We start from the raw sequence: 22,883 nt of genomic DNA, 5'->3' as shown, positions 1-22,883 counted from the left end.
GACCCCAGACCCCAAAAGCAGTACGGTTTTCCCCAAGAAGCAGAGGGAGAAATGTCAAAGGTAATACAGTCTGGTTGATCAAGGCGTACTCAGATCAATCGCCTCCACGAATAACGCACCAATTTGGCCCGTCAGGAAACCCGATGGATCATGGCGACTGACCATTGATTACCGGGAACTGAACAAAGTAACCCCAGTAGCAGCCCCCACCGTAGCCACGAGTCCCGAGACCATGCTAAAAAAGGGACTACAGTCAAAGTTGTTTTCGATTTTGAACTTAGCAAAGGCTTTTGGTCCATTCCATATGATAAAGCGAGCCAATATATATTCGCCTTTATATTCCACGGGCAGCAATACACGTCGACATGCCTTTCACAAGGTTTCCACATCTCCCCCTCCATTTTCCACCGATAGCTGGCAAATGGATCAGCAAAATGTTCCCGACCCGATTGTCTGGTCCAATATGTAGATGATATGCTACTACAGGCGAACACAAAGGGAGAGCACATTTTTCGGACTCCTACAACAGATTGGATGTCAAGTGAACCCCAAGAAGGCCCAGATTTTGCATGAAAAAGTGATTTACTTGGGTACAGTACTCACATATGGTAAACGCGTGATCGAGCAAAAGACGATTGACTCGATCGTCAAATTGCCGCTTCCCCATAACATAACAGCTCCCCGGTCATTTCTAGGACTGGTTGGCTACTGCCGAAACCACATTCACGGTTTTGCCATAAAAGCAGCGCCCCTATCCGAACTTCTCAAGAAACAAGCGCCTTGGGAATGGCTTCCACAGAACACGGATGCCGTGGATGCATTAAAAAGAGCCCTCAGCACAGCCTCCGCATTACAGGTCCCATATCCACTTCCCCGTACGCATTCGAAGTAGCAAGCACCGTCCAAAGCCTTTCGGCTGTGCTCCTCCAAGAACGACATGATCGCTTAGGCCCCGTGGCATACGCCTCATGCGTGTTAGATCCTGTCAAACAAGGATTCTCTGCCTGCGAAAGGCACCTGCTCGCAGATTTGTGGGCAGTACAATACTTCGCCTACATTACAGGACTCAACCCCATCACCATTCTCACTGAACAGACCCCAACTCAGCGACTACTAGATGGTCGACTTAAGGATGGCACAGTCAGCCAGATCCGTGCAACCCGTTGGACCCTTCTTTTACAGGGGCGGGACATAACAGTTAAAAGAACCAAGACCCACACCTTCCTAGCCGATAATTTACAATATGCAGGTACCCCACACGAGTGTGAGATCATCTCCACTAAACATAATATAGGATCCTTGGTACCTAAGTGAGCTACCAGGAAAGCAGGTACTACACCCCAGAGACCCCAGCCCACAGACACGTGCGCACCCATTATTGACGAATGTGATATAAAATAGTTACTTTAGAGATATTAGTTAATGTAATGTAGAAATAAGCCACTTTGATTCTGGCAGGTAGAGACAAAGGATTTTAGACCACATGGAAAGAGCAGGAAGAGGTGTGTCTATGAGAGTGATGCTGCATTGATAGGGGCCAGAGAAAGGGATTGGAAGTGAGCCAATCAGAATAGATCAAACAAGTCAGGAGGGACATAGGATGACCTATGGGTGTCGAGTATGTGAAACTTGATGGCATTTGAATGTATGAGTACTGATCTCTTTGTCTGGGACCTACACTTAGTTCCCGGGGCTGCAGACAGCAACATGTTATCTGTATCACTGTGGACTAGGTAGCTTGCAAGCTGAATAAAATAACTAATTTTTACTTGCAAATCCATCTCGAATTTTATTGAGGCCAGACTGACAGAGGAAAGAAATTTGGGATTCAACATTATAACCTATGTGGATGGCTCCTCCATAGTTTTAAATGGGAAAAGAAATACTGGTTGCGGTATTTACATAAGAGGACGCACAGGGACGCCCCCCAGAAGAGATTTCGTTGAAATTGCCAGGACACTTTGGCTCGCAGGCAGCAGAGCTGGCAGCCAGAGCGCACATTGTAGATCAACTCGACTCGTTTCCGACCACAGCCGACATATATTCGGACAGTTTATATGTCTGCAACAGTTTAACCGAATTCCTACCCCTGTGGGAAAATAGAGGATTCGTTTCCGCAAACAGAAAGCCCCTACCCTCAGCCCCATTACTCCTACATATCCTAGAGACAGCTCAAGATAGGAAATATGGCATTATTAAAGTTCGTAGTCATCATCGTTCTCCCCCCCGCCGCCCCCCCCCCCCACCCCCCCCCCCCCCCGGTAACGTTAAGGCAGACGCCCTACCGAAGGCAGGTTCCAGACATGGTCACTTTTGGAACCCCCCGAAAGCGCCCCAGTCCACGCGGATCAGCTCTCACAGACCAACATTCAAGATTTGGCAAAGGCTCAAAAAGAAGATGAGAAGCTCAGGGAAGTTTTAAAAGGCAATTTCACAGCCCCTTATGATAAGATTAAAAACGCGATAACCATACATGACGGTGTGATTTTAAAAGACGGCATTTATCTATTCCCTAGCCAGGAGAAGAACTAAATTATTTGTCAGTTCCATGACAATCATGGGCACCAGGGCATTGAACCCACCCTAGCCCACCTCAGACCTTTCTGCTGGTGGCCTGATTTAAAAACCTATGTTACTCATTTCATTGAGAATTGCTTAATCTGTGCCCAGAACAATCCGGACAGACATGCAAGAAAAGCTCAGCTAAGTCACACCCCTATTATATAGGGCCCCTACACCCCCCCCCCCAAATTGCAGAAATTGTTTTAAGTATGGGCTGCTGGTCATCGACACCTTCACAAAATGGGTGGGCGCTTTTACATCCAGAACAAACACTGCCAAAACGACAGCTAAAATCCTAGCACAGCACATCTTTACAAGATGGGGCCTCCCACGCAGTGTAGAGTCCGATCAAGGCTCCCATTTTACAGGACGAGTGATGAAAAACGTCCTCACAAATGTCGGAATAAAGCAAACGTTTCATATAACATACCAGCCCCACTCACGCGGCATTGAGAGGATGAACAGAACTCTGAAAGCCACCCTCAGGAAAATGGTGCAACAGCACAATAGCACCTGGGACTCAGTTCTCCCCTTTGCACTGATGTTCATAAGAAACACGGTAGCCACGTCCACAGGATACACCCCCCACACCCTCATGACCGGACGCCCCATGAAAGGGACAGAATATTTATTAGGATTGGATTTGGCCAGCCCCACAGTCACCGCCCTCACGCATGAAAAATCAGTCCAGCAGATTAATGATAATGTGAAGGCAGCACAGCTCGCAGCAGCTGTTAGACTTGGGACAGGGAAGAAGCAAAGCAGGGCTTGCATTGATAAAACGGTACACGCCACCGAGTTTGCTGTAAGGCAGCAAGTGATGTTATCCCTATACAATCCCAGTTCATTTTTCTCCCCCAAATTGTCCGGACCGTACTCCATCTCTGACAAAGTCAGCCCCTCTGCACACGTCCCAATGGCAAGTATGCGTGGTTTCACATAGACCAGCTTAAGGCTTGTGGCTCGCAGAACAACCATGCACACCACATCTTGCTTGCAGCAGCAGATGAGCACGCCGCTCCCACGAATGACCCTCCCCAACCAGTCCAGCCCGTCCTCAGACACGACTTCGACTCCACCCGCAGAGGCATGACTCCACCTGTCCCTTCCTTTAACCAGCAGCGACAGCGATAGCGTTAGTGACAGCCCCAGCACACCACGCTACGATTACACCCCTGCACTAGACCCGAATCCCACGATACCTAACATGATTCCAGCGACCCCTTCAAGATAACATACGTTATAGCCCCTGACCCAGACCCACCGTCCGGCGTTTATGGATTAAAACCTAGCAGCTCCAACCTTGATACCAAAATTTTGGCGCAAAGACAATTCGTTCAGGCTCATCCGGAACGATGAGATGGACCCCAATTAGCCCACCGCAGATTTAGCAAACCTACTCCAGTCAAGAATATGGCAGCCGGGAGAAGATGCTAACATAGAGTCTGACTCCCACCAAACGAATCCCTTTGCGACTCTGTTTGCTGCTGAGCAATGAGATGTCCAGATGATGGTAAAAAGGAACCGATGGAGAGTAACGGTGTCCTTTCTGAAGGAACCTGCACCATGTTTGTACTGAATGTTTGTTTGTTATTGTGAATGTTAAATGTTGTTTGCCCATTTAAAGTTTTTCATGGCCCCCGCCACCACTCTTCTAAGGCCCACTGGCAGTTAATGGAACAGGTTTGTTGACAGACAACCGTTCAGAGGAACTAGTTTGTCGGCAGACAACCAATCATAGCTACTCTCCTGATTTGAAGATAATCAAGAGAGGCAGCCCCCACGACGACGACATATTCGTTCCGTACTTGCCAGTCGCTCAGACAGTGGAGAAACAGCAGTGGTCCCCGCCCTGCCTGAGGACCCCCCTCTGGTCAGCTGCGCTCGGGTAGAGCACACACGGCACTGGTCAGCGTCCTACCCGGGGTTTTCACCCATTCTTACCCGCCGCGGCCCATACGCACACCATTTTGGCTCTCTCAGTTCAAAACTCTTTTTTTTGTTTATGGCAACCCTTAGGTTACTTCGAAATGCTCCTTACATACTCGAACACTGGGATGGTAGATTACACAGGCTGCGGGACGGCTCGCACTGTGTCTGTTTTTTCTCGGATATCTTTTCCAAAATACCTGTTTTTTTTAAAAAATAAGGCAGTCACAGATGGTGACCAATTATAATAAGTAATTGGCAATTAGGCAACGATGAGATGAGACAGACAGACATACGAGATCTTAAGCAAGATAATAACAGATATTATGCTTGTGTCCACAGAACTTTGGAACCTCAGAAGAAGAAAAGAAGGAGACAGAAAGAAGGAAAGATGAAGACAAACATCATGCTCCACAGCTGGATCTTAGCGGGATCCCTGCAGGTGCGCGCAGACGCTACCCCCCCCCCCCCCCCACCCTGATCGCAGGCCGTGAATGTTTCCCACCCCTGCCATACACTAAGCGCCGAGATAGTTACCGATACACTGACCTGGTGTGACTGGTTCATCACCTGGTATTCCCTATCCTACGTTGTGGAATCACTATTAGTACTTGCGATACTCTGCAGTGTCGTTCAGTCTCTAAGACTGAGGAAATGGCGGAGGAAAGCCTCCCGCAGTAGCACTCCGATATACGCCCTCAGATACCCTATTTTAGGAGTTCAACAAACCCTCCAACCCCTTTAAGTGAATTAAAGTGCATCGATGTTTTTTGTATGTGTTTTGTTCGTTCCAATAAAAATAAATGTAAAACCCTGTGCTTGACGGCCAAGCCAGAGAGCCCTGTGTTGCTGCTATTTGTACAGCTAAAAATGTGGTAAATTATTTTGATTTTAGGAGTAAGGACAGTTCATTTAAGGATGGTTAGAGGTTACAGTTTTTTATTTTGTAATGCATGCCTGAATGTCATAGCGCCCCGTAGAATTTTATAACGATGTATGGACATAAATAATTTAGGTACAAGTTGCAATTCATAGGACAGAGCAGGGTAGAGCCTATGAAGTGCTTACGGGTGCCCAACTTAGGAAGAGAACGAAGACAACGCGGTTATTTGCTCCTTCACGCTTCGCGTTGACGATCACAAGGAGGGCGTGTAGCCATCTGGGATGGCCACTTCCAGAATACAAAATGAACATTTGCAAAGATTGCAGGGAAAAATGGACAATGGTGAGAAAGCAAGCAGGCACAGAGCCTTCCTGCATATTTGAAAAGTAGCTCCCAGACACAGTCGTATATGGATGACCCATCTCCGGGAACAAAGGAAGGTACATAAGTAACCGATCCGGCCCCAGACTTCGTGGCGCCAGTTCCCCAAACCGAAAGCAGAAAACAAAGCATGCCAACGGCCACCTAGGACATGCCCAGCCATTAGGGCACCCACCCCTTTATTGGTCAAGATCAATACGAGTGAACAAGATATGGCCCAATTGATTGGGGCCAAGTTCAAGGCCCGCCCAAAAGCGCGCGAAGCCCCTTCAGGTATAAGAAGAAGGCTTCAAGTGAGTATCGCTCTCTTCGACTTGACTCTCACAGCGGAGAAGCCCGTCCACCAGCTTTACCAGAAGCAAGTAAGTCCAAGGTCAACGCTCGCTACCAGACGGGCGACCTTAGCTGTTTCCCCTTCACCACTTCGACCCCAGCAGCCTCAGAACCGAACAACGGCCATTGTTCCTCTGACTGAGTGGGCGCCCGAAGCTAATTATAGGGTTTAGCAGTAGTGTTGGTTTAGTCTGTAGTATTTCGTGCATGAGTAGATATTACTGTGTGTGTAAATAAATAATATTGACTTTGAATTAACTAACTGGTGCACCGACTCTTTGATCAGTATGCGGGTTTGAAAGTTGTGGCGGTATCGAAAGATACCTGGATACTCTAGAGCAAATATAATTCGGATTAAGGAAGGCGACCATATTGACCGTCAGATTCAGAGCCAACCAGAGAGAGCAACACCTTCTAATGTTGCGACAGTGACAGTGGGTCCCCCGACTTTTTTCCCATGGGAGTACTTCCGGTCCGCTCTCTCCCAACGACAGTGATGGGAAAATTGAAACAAGCAATTAATTTCTCCAAATTGTCAATTATTCATTTCTGAACATCTCTGAATGCATCGAAAAATCGAAACAAATGGATACTTCAGTACATTCATCAACTGCTCCCTAAAAATAGTTTGGGTCACGGCATAAATACAAGTGTTTGTGCAGCAGCTCAGAAGCTGCAACATGAAGCCAATTTCCAGAACGACATCACTCATCAATGCAGAATCATCTATCAAATAATATGTCCGTCTCCATATAGAATACACCATTAAAACTGTCCATAACAGGATGAAATTCAACGAGATAACGAACAGCAATATGATTGATTTTGTTCGACTCTCCATCTCTGGGTCTCTGGAACTCTTCGCAGCATTGTTTGCCCGAAGTCGGCTGCGGGCTTTACTGCTCACCACTATGTGTCTGATGGTTGCAACATTAAGCAACAGAATCAGGACGAATGGGACACACGGGGTCACAATGTGATGCAGAAACTCGATGGCTATCCAAACAGGAGATACTTGAGTGGAGAATGTTATAATACAGAAGATGGGTGTGTTTCTAATCGTGTACCGGTCTGACAACATGAAATACCAAAAAATGTTTTTGAAACAGCTCAGCACAGCCACGGTTCCGAGAACCACAGCCGCCACTTTCTCAGTGCAATATTTATTGCTCAGCTTCTGACAACAAATGGCAACAAATCGATCAAAGGTAAAAGACACAGTAAACCAGACAGAACAGTCCGTAGCTGCATAAAGAAAGACAGCATGGATATTACACACAGGCATAGACCACATGAAATAAAACCGCTCCCAGTAAACAATCGGGATGTGTCTGAATATTAGATCGATAATAATGACCAGTAGATCTGCTGCTGCCATGGCCAGCAGGTAGCGAGTGACACATCTGGAGAGCCCACAATTCCGAAGAGTCAGGGTCACAATCGTAGCTACATTAGCTGGAGGGAAGCAAAATAAACAGTGAAATTCTGCATCTGGGTGGAGAGAAAAACGTTAGTTTGACAGAACGATTATTGATCCGGTTCGAATATTATGTCGGCACGGTATACAGTGGTTGGTACTGTTCTTTTACAGTTCCAGGCCCAGGTTCGATTCCCGGCTTGGATTACTGTCTGTGCGGAGTCGTGACGTTCTCTCCGTGTCAGCATGGATTTTATTCTCCGGATGCTGCACTTTCCTCAAAGATGTGCAGGTTAGGTATATTGGCAATTCTAAATTGACCATAATGTCCAAAATGGTTTCGTGGGATTACTGGGTTACGGGGATAGGCTGAAGGCGTGAGTCTGGGTAGCGTGCTCTTTCCAAGGCCGGTGCAGACTCTATGGGCCGAATGGCCTCCTTCTGCACAGTGAATTCTATGATTGTATGAAATATGTCACCGAATCCAGTAACATTCCTAGTTGATTGCTTTGGAAAGGACACAGACGCTATTGGCTGATGGGAATTCATTGTGATGAAAACCTCGATGCTTTATAGAGGAGTGCAGAGAAAGTAGGAAGGTGATTAAGAGGGAAATTAGGAGGGCGAGGAATGATCATGAAATCACTTGGCAAGGAAGATTTACGTGAATCCCAAAGCATCTAATTCGTGCGGAAAAAAAAGGCTGACCAGCAAAAGGATTGGACCGGTTAAGGTGAGTGGGGTATCTATATGTTGAACCAGAGGACGTGACGGGTTCTAAGTGAGTACTTTTCATCAGTGTTCACCAAGAAAAGGACTTTGTGGAAGACGATTCTTGGGTGAGGTGTGTGGATAGTCTGGGCCATGTTCAAATCAAAAAGGAGGAAGTATTGGGTCTTTTAAAATATATTAAAGTAGATCCGTCTCCTTGGCCGGATGTGTTTACCCCAGAATACTGAGGGAAGCAAGGGAGGAAATAGCTAGGGCATTAACTGCCATCTTTGTGTCCTCATTAGCCACTAGTGAGATACCACAGGACTGGAGAATAGCTGACGTGTTACCGCTGTTTGAGAAAGGCAGCAGCGATAATCCAGGAAATTATACAGCGTTGAGCCTCGCGTCGCCTGTAGGTAAATTATTGGACAGTATTTTCAGGGACAGGATTGATCCTCATTTGGAAAGAAATGGGCAAATTTGAGATAGACAGCATGGTTTTGTGAAGGCGAGGTCGCACCTCACCAAGTTGCTCAAGGTTTTTTGAGGAGGTGACAAAGATGATTCATGAGGGGAGGGCGGTGGATGTCATTTTCATGGATTTCAGTAAAACCATTGACAAAGAACAGCACGTGGCACAGTGATTAGCATTACTGCCTCACGATGCCGAGGTTCCAGGTTCGATCCCATCTCTCGGACGCTCTCTGTGTGGAGTTCGCACATCCTTCCTGTGTTTGCGTGGGTTTTGCCCCCAAAACCAAAAGATGTGCAGGATCGATGGATTGGCCATGCTAAATTGCCGCTTAATTGGTGGGACAACCTCCTGGAACACAAGGTACCTCTCCCCCTCACTGATCTGTCGCAACGCCTGAAACTCAGAATCCAACTCATCAACTGTGAGCCGGAGATCCTCGAGCAACCAACACTTACTACACATGTGGTCACTAGATACCACAATGGGGCACATCAGCTCTTATATCATGCCGGAAGAACACCCCCCCCCCCCCCCTCAAGCTCTCATTTTTAAAATGTAATTTAAATTTTTTTAACATTTAAAGCATTTTTAATATTTCCCCATTACCTCAATATGAAGACAATATATAACAAGAAATTTCAAATGGATTTTCAAATTTGAACAGATTCCTTATTCGCCAAGGAAATCACACCTTCCTGTGATGACACTCTTCATGCCCCCCGTCCCTCAAGTCGGAAGAATGTGTCAGTGAATCATGAAACCTCTTTACATTCCCAAGGTCTGTTCGATAATCTCCTGCTCAGCTCTGCGTCCGATATTTCCGTTTCACCTTCAGCCAATTTCACCCAACTCCGTGTTTTCCACCCAACTGCCAAGCACTCTCGCCCTGCCAAGTAGCACTCACAGTGCAGAAAAACAGTACTGCCAAACAGTGCAGACAAACAATACTGATTGTCTTCCCTGTTTATCGGCCTCAATATCCAATGCTCTGGAAACAGAATTAAACCAGTTGCACAATCCAACAGATACAGTTGAGTGTGACTCAGCTGAATCCTGTTTCAGGAATACAACTCGCCAAACGAGTAGCTTTCAATTACCCGATTTGAGGGCTAATTTAGCTTTCAATTGAAGATCAGTTTAATTGCTAGTTACCCCCTTAGATCCCGTTAGAACTCACCACTTGAACTTGATGTATTTGACCCAGCTCTAAAGCACTCTCGTAACAATCTCAGCGCAGGCTCCTGTTGGCAGAGTGCGCCGGAGATTGCCACAATGAAGATATGTCTTTATATGTCAATTTACGTCAAAAAGGTGGAAAGAACAGCCTTCAGTGGATAGATGTTGCAGACATGTGGAAAAGGTCAATGAGCAGCGCGAAAGGGAATATATGTGCGCAATGCTTGCATCAGAAAAGAGTCTAAAAACAGCAGGTTAAAGTCCAACAGGTTGTTTCGAATCACTATCTCGCAGCGCAGCTCCTTCGACAGGTGAGGAAGGACCTAAGGAAGGAGCTGTACTCCGAAAGCTAGTGATTCGAAACAGAACTGTTGGACTTTACCCTTGTGTTGCAAGATTTCTAACTGTGCCCACTCCCGTCCAACGCCGGCATCTCCACGTCATGCATCAGAATGGCGATTGAACAGAGGCAGGGATTTTCAGCGCGCTGCAGAGTTTGGTCATCTGAAGTGTTCCGCTGATGGCATTGGAGTTCTCGAGTCCGACTTTAACAAAGGCACATTTGAGAATACGTGAAGGGGTCTCTAAGTCAGAATTGGTGAAGTGATATTTTGGAGATGATATTATACAGTTTTGGTACTGGAAATGACGTGAGTTCGGAACTCTCCACCATGTGAAAGCAATTGCAGAGATTGTGAACTATATTATTTTAAGGCTCAGACATTGGACAGATCAGTGAAATTAGATTGATGGAGAGGTAAAGGTGTTTCAGATTGAACTTCACAAAATGCATTTTCACAACTAAATATCAATCAAACAAAATCCCGTGTTAAACAATGAATTGTAAAATTAATAGAGATATAGTTACTGACCAGGCACACCGAAAACAGCAAGGAAGGGATAGTAACCCGCCTGAATGATCTGGAGTGTGAAATAGATCCGTTTTTCCAATGACATCCATTTATAAAATGTAGAAAGTTGGTAAAGCGCGCCGAATAAACCCCTGTTTACTGTCGGAACATTCCAGTCTTTTGTTCTCAGATTCTGGCCAACTTGGATTGTTTCCAGATTCTCATCCATTGATGGAACATTCCTACCCACAGTTGTCAGATTCGGAAGCATTGTTGTATCATTCCAATCCATTGTTCTCACATTCACAGCCATTGTTGTAACATTCCAGGCTGCGAATCTCAGATTTCAATCTCTCCCCTCGCACCGTCTGGAGCCGCTGATCTCTCTCAGTTGCCAAAGCGATGCTGCCAAAGAGATTATGGGAGAACTCCTTGAAAGGAATCTCGTTTTACAGAAAATGGAATCCCTCAAGGGAAACAATTTGGGTCCAGGGAGACTCATCCGATTTCCACTCCCTAAAATAGCAGGTAGTAGTAATTCAGCGATCCAGGGAAATGCTCTGGGGTCTGGGTTTGAATTCAACCAGGGCATTCGGAGAGATTGAATGCAATAAAGATCTGGAAATAAATTCCGATTGGTGGTCATGAAACCTTTTTCGATTGTCGTAAAAATCCAGCTGGTTCACTAATGTCCTTCAGGGAATAATAACAACGAGCAGTGAGAAAGCAGGTGCAGATAACTATTTTCAATGAGACAGGACTTTCATCAGACATTGACTAAAATCTAACAATCAGCCATGGATATCACAGTGACGCCGAGGAATTGAGGTGTGTACAGTGAACAAGAATAACCAGAAAGGAGAGACTGATAATCACTGTAGCAATCTCTGTAATGCCAACTGTGGTGAGTTTCGAGAGATCAACAATTCGGGAACAATTATTCTTTGTGACAAGATATGCGCACCACAAATGATACCAGATTGACTAATGCGTTCGTCTCACATGCAGCCCAAAATGGCCAGAAAGCTTGGGAATCTGTTGACCCTCCTGACTCAACACACACTGTGACCTGGCTCCTTCACCATTTAACCCGAGCACGGCAAAGGGAAGCTCAGGCCACCGGGATCGCCCCCAAAACGGCAAAATGTTGTTGTTCCAATTCAGGGACACAGGGCTATCTGGAAACATGACGGAGGACACAGAGAGATACTAATAAAGGTGCATTCCCCTCCCTATCCCGAGATACGCGGTCCAGATAAGATCCGTGGTGGACCCACAAGCAGGAGAAATGCCGCACCACCGAAAAGACCAGGATTAGCGTCAACCGGCCGGAGGTGTAATTGTGACCGACTCCGTCACTTCTTTCCCAGACCCTCGCGAACCTAACCAATATTCACAAGGTCCTGAGGAAACTCACCAGCCCTTGGACGCGCCGGCAGCAGCTCGGATGGCGCCAATATGCACGAAAGAAGAGTCGCCATAGTATGGAGAGGCGTAGGTTTCTGGCTCAATCACCCCACGCGCCCGCTATGTACTCAATGACGGTGTCAGGCCTCTGCAGAGTGGTTCCGCAGCGTCAAATTTGAGAATATAGGGCGTTTCCTAGTGAGCGTTGGGTAGGAGGCATCCAGCAAATATTTATGGGATAGTGGACCACACTTAACACCAGCAGCTCACCCCGAATTGAATGGTGCATTGAAAGGAAAATCATGTTGAACGGTTTCAACAGCCATTTGCAACAAGGTGCAGAAACTGACCCTTTGGAGTTTACATAGGAAGACATATTTATTTTCCATTCTGCTATCTTGAATGATTTATCTCCAGGACCGAACACAACTTAGATTTCGATCCAATGAGAAAGTTTAATTTATCCTGCAAAACAGCAAATTGCATTGTTTGACAAATGGATGGAGAGTTAAAAGCATCATCCACGATTTATGTGTGTAAATCCATGGACCAAATGTGTACCGTGAGCCAACTGCGCGTTCAGCCGGGCAAAATGTCAGGGTATCGCTCGGTGTAACATGTGCTCTGGAATCAAGAGCCGGTTTCTACCCAACTCAATTATGGCAGTGCGGAATGTCAGGAGAGGTCGCTGGTGAGGGGCTGGACCAAAGCTCAGAAGTCATGTTGGTTTCCCAAACAATCAGGAGAACATGTGCCGAAAGTAATTTCCGGATTAATGGGGCAGGGTGTCCAGCTTCCTGTAGTCTCAGCAAATAATTCACCTATCTGTTCAATAAAGAAGCCGGATGTGTCCTGACCCCCTAACTATCGACGACCGAAGACTGACTTACACAGCCCCTGTGACCTCCACGCTGTCGTGGGCAATCCGAGGTTTGGAAATAACGAACTACACAAGCCCGAAATGTTACTGTTTTAGATATCAGGAATAGATTTTGGTGAATTTCCTTAAGACGGGAACGCCAATACAAATTTCCTTTCACCTTCCTGGGTCAACAGTGCACCTGCATATGTGGACCGCAGGGATTTCACAATATTCCCATAATCCGAAACGGACATTTTAGCTCAGTATGTAGACGCCCTTCTCCTCCAAAACGTAAGGAGAGAGGAACACTGAGATATCCTCGATGATTCGCGAGGCCTCCCCGCCATCCTGGGACAAAAAGTTAACCCAAAATTCTGGGATGATGAAAAGCCGGATGACAATTATAGCCGCTATGGTGATCTGTGTGAAACGAGAGGTAGAAAGGAAAAGGCTATAGACTAACTGACAATTCCTATTAGCCCCGATTTAAAACACTTAAGATTGTATTTTAGGACTGTTATGATATTGTCTGAACCACTTGGACAGTGTTGGAACAAAGATCTTCACCATTGTTTTATTTACCAAACAAAGAACACCCCTTGGACTGGGACAGTGCTGTTCACACAGGTCATTCCTGAACTAAAAAGGCGCCAGCCGTACAGACATGGAATCCAGAATTGCATTTTGACATTCACGTAGCGGCGATGGACGCTACTATCTCTGCCGGTCTAGTACAGCAAAGGCCCGGGAGGCTGGGACCGGCTGCGTCTGCGTCCTCACCCTTACGTCCGACACAACAGGAATATTCCACATTTGAATGCCACGGACTGGCAGTTTCCGGGCCAATCCAACTTTTTACCTATATATTTGGCCTCAATCCACGAACTATTTTAGCAGAACTGACACCCCTCCAGTTATTATTAGATGGACGAATAAAAGATGGAGTTATTAGACAGAATCACAATGCCCGATGAGAGTTAACGTGATAAGGTTAGGCCACTCCCGTTAACAGAAGTCTTGTACCCACTTTCCTTGTAGACATCAGTAATGCCGGGGAAGCGCTAGAATACCACTTTGTGGCAGCACCTAGTCCCAAGGGGCCGATTCTGCCAAAACAAAGCAGGGGTGGTACCGAATAGCACATTAGAAACCAGAGAACAGTAGACAGACACAAAAACCCACTCACACATTGTATAGGCGGATCCTCGATTGATGATGGAGTGAGGGAATCCGGATGTTGCAATCATATGGAGAACAATCAGGGGCAGGTGCTGGAGGTAAGAACATCGAACCTATCCAGTGACATCAGCGCTCAGACTGTCTAATGAACAGCAGTAACATTTGTCGTCACCTTCCCGGAATATTACCCCCCCCCCCACCCCCACCACATGACATTCTTTCAGACAGCATGTATGTTTCTCAAGTACTGACTGACTGTTCGCCGATATTGGAAGCTGGAGGATTTGTGTTAACTGATGAACAGCCTCTCCCGTCAACCACATTAACAAAATATGCAATCAAGAACGCCCAAGGGCATCAAAGTGGGGTAATTAAGGCAATGACTCGCCATTGGCCCTCCCCATCAGGCAATCTAAGTGCAGATCAGTTAGCAAAGCAAGAGGCCAGTGTGTTGTCCATAAGGCCAGAAGACAAAGGAGCAGAATAAGGCCTTTCGGAACATCGAGTCTGTCCGCCATTAAATCATGGCTGATAGTTTCTCATCCCAATACTCCTGCCATCTCCCCATAACCCCTGATCCCCTTATTAATCAAGAACCTATTTAATTCTGCCTTAAAGGAACTCAATGATTTGGACTCCACAGCCTTCTGCGGTAAAGAATTCCACAGATTCACCACCGTCTGGCTGAGGAAATCCCTCTCCATCTCAGTTTCAAATGTTCGTCCCTTTAGTCTGAGTTGGTGTACTCTGGTTCTAGATTTTCCTCCAAGTGGAAACATCCTCACCACGTCCGCTGTATCCAGGCAGTATCCTGTAAGTTTCAATAAGATTCGCCTCATCCTTCTAAACTCCTGTGAGTACAGACCCAGAGTCATCAACCGTTCCTCATATGACAATTTCTTCAATCCTGAGATAATACTTGTGAACCTTCTTTGGACCCTTTCCAAGGCCAGCACATCGTTCCTTAGATACGGGGCCCAGAACTGCTCACATTACTCCAAATGGGGCCTGACCAGAGCATTATACAGCCACATAAATGCAGCCCTGGTCCTGTATTCTACCCCTCTTGACATGAATGGTAACTTTGCATTTGCCTTCCTAACTGCCGACTGAACCTACACATTGTCCAGGTACGTCAGCATCAAAGTGAGCGACTTATTCAATTCCAAAGGTAAGCGTTGATTTGAAACAGATTAGAGAGGTATCAAACCCGTTCTCATCACCCTTAAAGAAGCACAAGAGCATGTTAGACATCAGTTAGACGAACGAGTTCTTCAAGACGGACGATACATATTTCCAACCCTAGATCGAAACTGGTAATTTATCGATTTATTGAGGATTTAGAACATCATGCAATAGCAACAACCGTAGAAAGAATGAAAAACTGATGTTGGAGGCATATTTTGGGAAATATATAAAGCATTATATTGAAAAGTGCTTGATATGTGCTCGGAAGCGCATTGACCGATACAATCATAAAGGAGAACTGGCATATACCAGGCTCATAGAGTGACCCTGGCCGAATTTACTAATTCATTGGGTGGATGATTTTGAGCTTTGTTTGGGGGTGGAGGGGGAGGGGGGGCGGTGACGCGGTAACAAATACATAAGCTAGTAATGATTGCTACGTTTAAATAATGGGTCAAAGCAAACGGGTATTCACAAATGAGAACACAAATCAGATCCCAGAAATGTTGATGAATGAAAGGGATAGTGAGAGGGAAGTACTGAGGGAGATCAACATTGGTAGAGAAATGGTGCTGGGAAAACTGTTGGGACTGAAAGTAAATAAATTACCGGGGCTTGAGAATCTGCATCCCAGAGTGCGTAAGGACGTGGCTCTGGAAATAATGGATGCATTGGTGGTCATCTTCCGGGATTCTATAGACTCTGGAACTGTACCTGCAGATTGGAGGGCAGCTCAGGTCACTCCGTTATTCAAAAAGGGAGACCTCCAGTTGTGTCACTTAGTCAGGAGAAATAGTTACAATAGTTTAATATATTCACTACTATTGCCTCAATAATATAGTATGGAGATTCGTCTTTATCTTTTCATTTATGATCGAGTTTAAAGTGGTAACTGCTCTCTTCATTCCTCTGGCGTTTCTAATGCTGAAGGAGAGACAGAGAAAGTGGAGGACTGAAGGATAAAAGAGAGAGTTGAGGACGAGAGAGGGGAGGAGAATGGGAGATAGGTTATAGGAGCAACACTTTCGATCATTTCTGAGGGAACCGCAGGGATCATTGCAATGAACCAAACTTCCTGATATTTAACATTGATGGAATACGCTGAGAATGATCTGGTCTATTCCGCAGGAAAATGAATATCATCAGCAACTACCATGTGTTCTGCTGACACATGTCACAGAGCAACTTCAGCATCTGTTCCCTGACATCATCTTCTGTTTAGAATTACATTTTCAGGAGACATGTTAGAGACCACAGATACACTGCAGTATATCAAACAGCTACTATACACCAAGAAATACTCTAAAGTGATCTATGACCTCTGAAAAAACATCCATATCTGAGGACGATGAGAAATGCTTTGAGTATAATGACTGTTGGACGTGGCTGTGGGCTGGGGCAGGATTTCATGTGGATTCTGAGCAGTGATCTCCAGTTTCTTTTAATTCCGGCTGTCGGTTAATAGATTAACTCCAGTTGCTTCCATATTCCTTAATCTCCTAACATAAATCTCTCAATCCAGTTTTACATTTTGTCAGTTGCCATTTCAAAGTAGTGATTGTGTTACGGCTGTAGGGTAAACAGAAGACAGGTGTTAAAGGGACAATATTTGCCTGACAAGCGGAGGTGACCTTGTTCCCTCAGTGTTGGGTTTGGTCACAGCTCGGGAGAAACATTGCTTTGGTTTGTGTCAGTGGAAAGACAGTGTCAGAGTGAGAAGAATGCTGATCAGAAGCTGCCAGGATTGGTTGAAAACCTAAACGCAGAGCAGCTTCAGTATCTGTTCCATGACATCATCTGCTGTTCAGAGTTACATTTTCTGGAGACATATTAATGACCACAGACACACTCCAATATATCAAACAGCTACTTTACACCAAGAAATCCTCAATATTGAGCTATGACCTCTGAAAAAAACATCCATATCTGAAGACGATCTAAGGCAGTTCGCTGACTCTGTCAAAACGAACTTCCGGACCAACATTCACTCCACCCCACAGAGGAACCCACAATCGCCGAGGCCGAAATCAACTGCCTTACTGGGACTGTTTGACGTGGGGCGTTGCTTATTTTGCTTTCTACCTTTTTCTCCATTGAATCGCTGCGCAATTTGATGCCCTTTTGTGGGCCGGACCTCTCCTTTCTTCCACAACCAAATTCCATCAATACCAAACTTTCTGACAGGATCAGGATTTGCTTTGTGTTTCGGTGATTAATATCGTTCTATCTCCCATTTAAATTGTGCAGAAGGTATTCCTTCCATGTTATATTCCATTTTTTTATGTGATTGGGTTTCTATCTGTACAGCCTAAATTCTGAGAAACAGGAACAGAAAAAATGCAATTGATATGAGCTAGCTACGAAACCCGGAGACACAGTTGCAGAATATGAACCATGTGTATAAGCGAGCTGGCGATCCAGGACACACTATCCGAATAAGAATCACCATGTATATAAGCTAGCCAGGGAACGATCAGTCACAGTTAAATAATAATTATCATGTATATTAGTTCGCTGGAAAAATGGAGACGTAGTTGCACAATAAGGAACATGTGGATAGGTTGGCTGGGGAACGACGAGACACCGCGACAGAATAATGGTCATGGATATAAGTTGGCTGTGGAACGAGGAGACACAATTACAGAATAAGGGCCACGCGTGTAAGCTAGAAGAGAACAAGGACACCCGGTTACAGACTAATGATCATGTATATAATCCAGCTAGTGAACTCGGAGACATGTTCACAAAACAATGGTTATTCATTTGAACTCGCTGGGGCACGATAAGGCACAGTTACAGAATTATGTTCAAGTATATAACCCAGCTCGAGAACAGGCGATACATAAGACTGATGGCCATTTATATAGGCTATCTGGGATCTAGTAGAGATAGTTAAAGAATAGGGATCATGTAAAGAACAGAGTGAAGACGTAGCCGAAAAATGTATAGATTCAGTGACATGTCTGGAAGCTAGATGGTCAAATTATTTATTTCACTCCATATGAAAAACGTCCGCATTCAGTCACCTGTCCAGTACCTCTGTCCTGCTTGAAAACATTTGCATCATCTTCATTACCCATGAGTAACCTTTGCAAATCCACGCTCGCTCGCTCGCTGCTCAGTTGGAACGGTTAAACCTGTTCACACACCCGGTACTTCAGGCTGAACTCCACTCATTTTCCTGTATCAGATGTTCGGATAAGAGGCACAAATTCAGTTTTTTAATCTGTGCCACGTCGCTTAAATCGCACAGCGACGTGTGTAATTGTCCAATCTAAATGCATAGTTCTCAAATCCAAAGATCTTTTAAACATTGTAGTTCAGATATATGTAATGATCCCATCTAATCATATGGAGACCCTGTAATTGGAATTCTGTTCCTGTGGATCTCTCTAACACTCTAACACCATTCATTTATCCGCCATTGACGCCCTGATAGTGTAAATTGTGTTCAGTCCCCAGCCATGTTTCAGTAATATCTTTCCTCGTATCTCTGTCATTTTGAACTCATCCTCTATTGTAAATACCGAAACAAAGTAATTCTTCATCATGTCTGTCTTTTAATTATTTTACATGACAACTGTACTTTTAACAGTTACCAAGTGCAAACCATGATCCTGGTCACAACCTTTATACAATTGTATTGAACATAGAACATAGAACATAGAAAATACAGCACAGAACAGCCCTTCGGCCCACGATGTTGTGCCGAACCTTTGTCCTAGATTAATCATAGATTATCATTGAATTTACAGTGCAGAAGGAGGCCACCCGGCCCCTCGAGTCCGCACCGGCCCCCGGAAAGAGCACCCCACCCAAACCCAACACCTCCACCCAACACCAAGGGCAATTTTGGACATGAAGGGCAATTTATCATTGGCCAATTCACCTAAGCTGCACATCTTTGGACTGTGGGAGGAAACCGGAGCACCCGGAGGAAACCCACGCAGACACGGGGAGGATGTGCAGACTCCGCACAGACAGTGACCCAAGCCGGAATCGAACCTGGGACCCTGGAGCTGTGAAGCATTGTGCTATCCACAATGCTACCGTGCTGCCCATAAGAACAAATAAATCTACACTATATCATTTTACCGTAATCCATGTACCTATCCAATAGCTGCTTGAAGGTCCCTAATGTTTCTGACTCAACTACTTCCACAGGCAGTGCATTTCATGCCCCCACTACTCTCTGGGTAAAGAACCTACCTCTGATATCCCTCCTAAATCTTCCACCTTTCACCTTAAATTTATGTCCCCTTGTAATGGTTTGTTCCACCCGGGGAAAAAGTCTCTGACTGTCTACTCTATCTGTTCCCCTGATCATCTTATAAACCTCTATCAAGTCGCCCCTCATCCTTCTCCGTTCTATTGAGAAAAGGCCGAGCACCCTCAACCTTTCCTCGTAAGACCTACTCTCCATTCCAGGCAACATCCTGGTAAATCTCTTTTGCACCTTTTCCAAAGCTTCCACATCCTTCCTAAAATGAGGCGACCAGAACTGTACACAGTAGTCCAAATGTGGCCTTACCAAAGTTTTGTACAGCTGCATCATCACCTCACGGCTCTTAAATTCAATCCCTCTGTTAATGAACGCGAGCACACCATAGGCCTTCTTCACAGCTCTATCCACTTGAGTGGCAACTTTCAAAGATGTATGAACATAGACCCCAAGATCTCTCTGCTCCTCCACATTGCCAAGAACTCGACCGTTAACCCTGTATTCCGCCTTCATATTTGTCCTTCCAAAATGGACAACCTCACACTTTTCAGGATTAAACTCCATCTGCCACTTCTCAACCCAGCTCTGCATCCTATCTATGTCTCTTTGCAGCCGACAACAGCCCTCCTCACTATCCACAACTCCACCAATCTTCGTATCGTCTGCAAATTTACTGACCCACCCTTCAACTCCCTCATTCAAGTCATTAATGAAAATCACAAACAGCAGAGGACCCAGAACTGATCCCTGCGGTACGCCACTGGTAACTGGGATTCAGGCTGAATATTTGCCATCCACCACCACTCTCTGACTTCTATCGGTTAGCCAGTTCGTTATCCAACTGGCCAGATTTCCCACTATCCCATGCCTCCTTACTTTCTGCATAAGCCTACCATGGGGAACCTTATCAAATGCCTTACCAAAATCCATGTACACTACATCCACTGCTTTACCTTCATCCACATGCTTGGTCACCTCCTCAAAGAATTCAATAAGACTTGTAAGGCAAGACCTACCCCTCACAAATCCGTGCTGACTATCCCTAATCAAGCAGTGTCTTTCCAGATGCTCAGAAATCCTATCCTTCAGTACCCTTTCCATTACCTTGCCTACCACCGAAGTAAGACTAACTGGCCTGTAATTCCCAGGGTTATCCCTAGTCCCTTTTTTGAAAAGTGGCACGACATTCGCCACTCTCCAATCCCCTGGTACCACCCCCGTTGACAGTGAGGACGAAAAGATCATTGCCAACGGCTCTGCAACTTCATCTCTTGCTTCCCATAGAATCCTTGGATATATCCCGTCAGGCCCGGGGGACTTGTCTATCCTCAAGTTTTTCAAAATGCCCAACACATCTTCCTTCCTAACAAGTATTTCCTCGAGCTTACCAATCTGTTTCACACTGTCCTCTCCAACAATATCGCCACTCTCATTTGTAAATACAGAAGAAAAGTACTCGTTCAAGACCTCTCCTATCTCTTCAGACTCAATACACAATCTCCCGCTACTGTCCTTGATCGGACCTACCCTCGCTCTAGTCATTCTCATATTTCTCACATATGTGTAAAAGGCCTTGGGGTTTTCCTTGATCCTACCCGCCAAAGATTGTTCATGCCCTCTCTTAGCTCTCCTAATCCCTTTCTTCAGTTCCCTCCTGGCTATCTTGTATCCCTCCAATGCCCTGTCTGAACCTTGTTTCCTCAGCCTTACATAAGTCTCCTTTTTCCTCTTATCAAGGCATTCAACCTCTCTTGTCAACCATGGTTCCCTCACTCGACCATCTCTTCCCTGCCTGACAGGGACATACATATCAAGGTCACGTAGCACCTGTTCCTTGAACAAGTTCCACATTTCACATGTGTCCTCCCCTGACAGCCTATGTTCCCAACTTATGCACTTCAATTCTTGTCTGACAACATCGTATTTACCCTTCCCCCAATTGTAAACCTTGCCCTGTTGCACGTACCTATCCCTCTCCATTACTAAAGTGAAAGTCACAGAATTGTGGTCACTATCTCCAAAATGCTCCCCCCACTAACAAATCTATCACTTGCCCTGGTTCATTACCCAGTTCGAAATCCAATATTGCCCCTCCTCTGGTCGGACAATCTACATACTGTGTTAGAAAAGCTTCCTGGACACGCTGCACAAACACCACCCCATCCAAACTATTTGATCTAAAGTGTTTCCACTCAATATTTGGGAAGTTAAAGTCGCCCATGGCTACTACCCTATGACTTCTGCACCTTTCCAAAATCTGTTTCCCAATCTGTTCCTCCACATCTCTGCTACTATTGGGGGGCCTATAGTAAACTCCTAACAATGTGACTACTCCTTTCCTATTTCTGACTTCAACCCATACTACCTCAAAAGGGTGATACTCCTCGAACTGCCTTTCTGCAACTGTTATACTATCTCTAATGAATAATGCCACCCCCCACCTCTTTTACCACTCTCCCTAATCTTATTGAAACATCTATAACCAGGGACCTCCAACAACCACTTCTGCCCCTCTTCTATCCAAGTTTCCGTGATGGCCACCACATCGCAGTCCCAAGTACCGATCAATGCCTTAAGTTCACCCACCTTATTCCTGATGCTTCTTGCGTTGAAGTATACACACTTCAACCCATCTCCGTGCCTGCAAGTACTCTCCTTTGTCAGTGTTCCCTTCCCCACTGCCTCACTACATGCTTTGGCGTCCTGAATATCGGCTACCTTAGTTGCTGGACTACAAATCCGTTTCCCATTCCCCTGCCAAATTAGTTTAAGCCCTCCCGAAGAGTACTAGAAAACCTCCCTCCGAGGATATTGGTGCCCCTCTGGTTCAGATGCAACCCGTCCTGCTTGTACAGGTCCCAACTTCCCCAGAATGCGCTCCAATTATCCAAATACCTGAAGCCCTCCCTCCTACATCATTCCTGCAGCCACGTGTTCAACTGCACTCTCTCCCTATTCCTAGCCTCGCTATCACGTGGCACCGGCAACAAACCAGAGATGACAACTCTGTCTGTCCTGGCTTTTAACTTCCAGCCTAACTCCCTAAACGTGTACATTACCTCCACGCCCCTTTTCCTACCTATTGAACGAGTGTCCGTGAATGATTTTAATACCACGTGGGTGTACTTTCACGGCCCCCCCATTTCTTGTACTCGACTCTTGCATTGTCACCATTTACTGATATTTACCATCTTGCAACCATGCCTCTGTTATGGCGGCCATGGCGTAACCCAAAAATTAAATTTGCGGCTGGGGACCATTCAATCGATTGTTCATACTCTGCTTTTATGGACAAAGAATATCA

At 45.6% G+C, this 22,883-nt stretch overlaps 1 long non-coding RNA gene across 1 annotated transcript; it reads right to left on the bottom strand.

The window, feature by feature from the left end:
• Positions 1 to 7,426: 7,426 nt before the first annotated feature.
• On the bottom strand, positions 7,427 to 22,558 carry LOC140405627 (uncharacterized). The gene is made up of 3 exons (XR_011938719.1): positions 22,166 to 22,558; positions 18,395 to 18,538; positions 7,427 to 7,543 (listed from the first exon to the last, which is right to left on the bottom strand). It is a non-coding gene; the product is annotated as an uncharacterized lncRNA (long non-coding RNA).
• Positions 22,559 to 22,883: the final 325 nt, after the last annotated feature.

The sequence above is a fragment of the Scyliorhinus torazame genome, unplaced genomic scaffold (assembly GCF_047496885.1).
Source record: "Scyliorhinus torazame isolate Kashiwa2021f unplaced genomic scaffold, sScyTor2.1 scaffold_152, whole genome shotgun sequence".
Taxonomy (NCBI): domain Eukaryota; kingdom Metazoa; phylum Chordata; class Chondrichthyes; order Carcharhiniformes; family Scyliorhinidae; genus Scyliorhinus; species Scyliorhinus torazame.
This window is presented reverse-complemented; position numbering and strand designations above follow the sequence as displayed.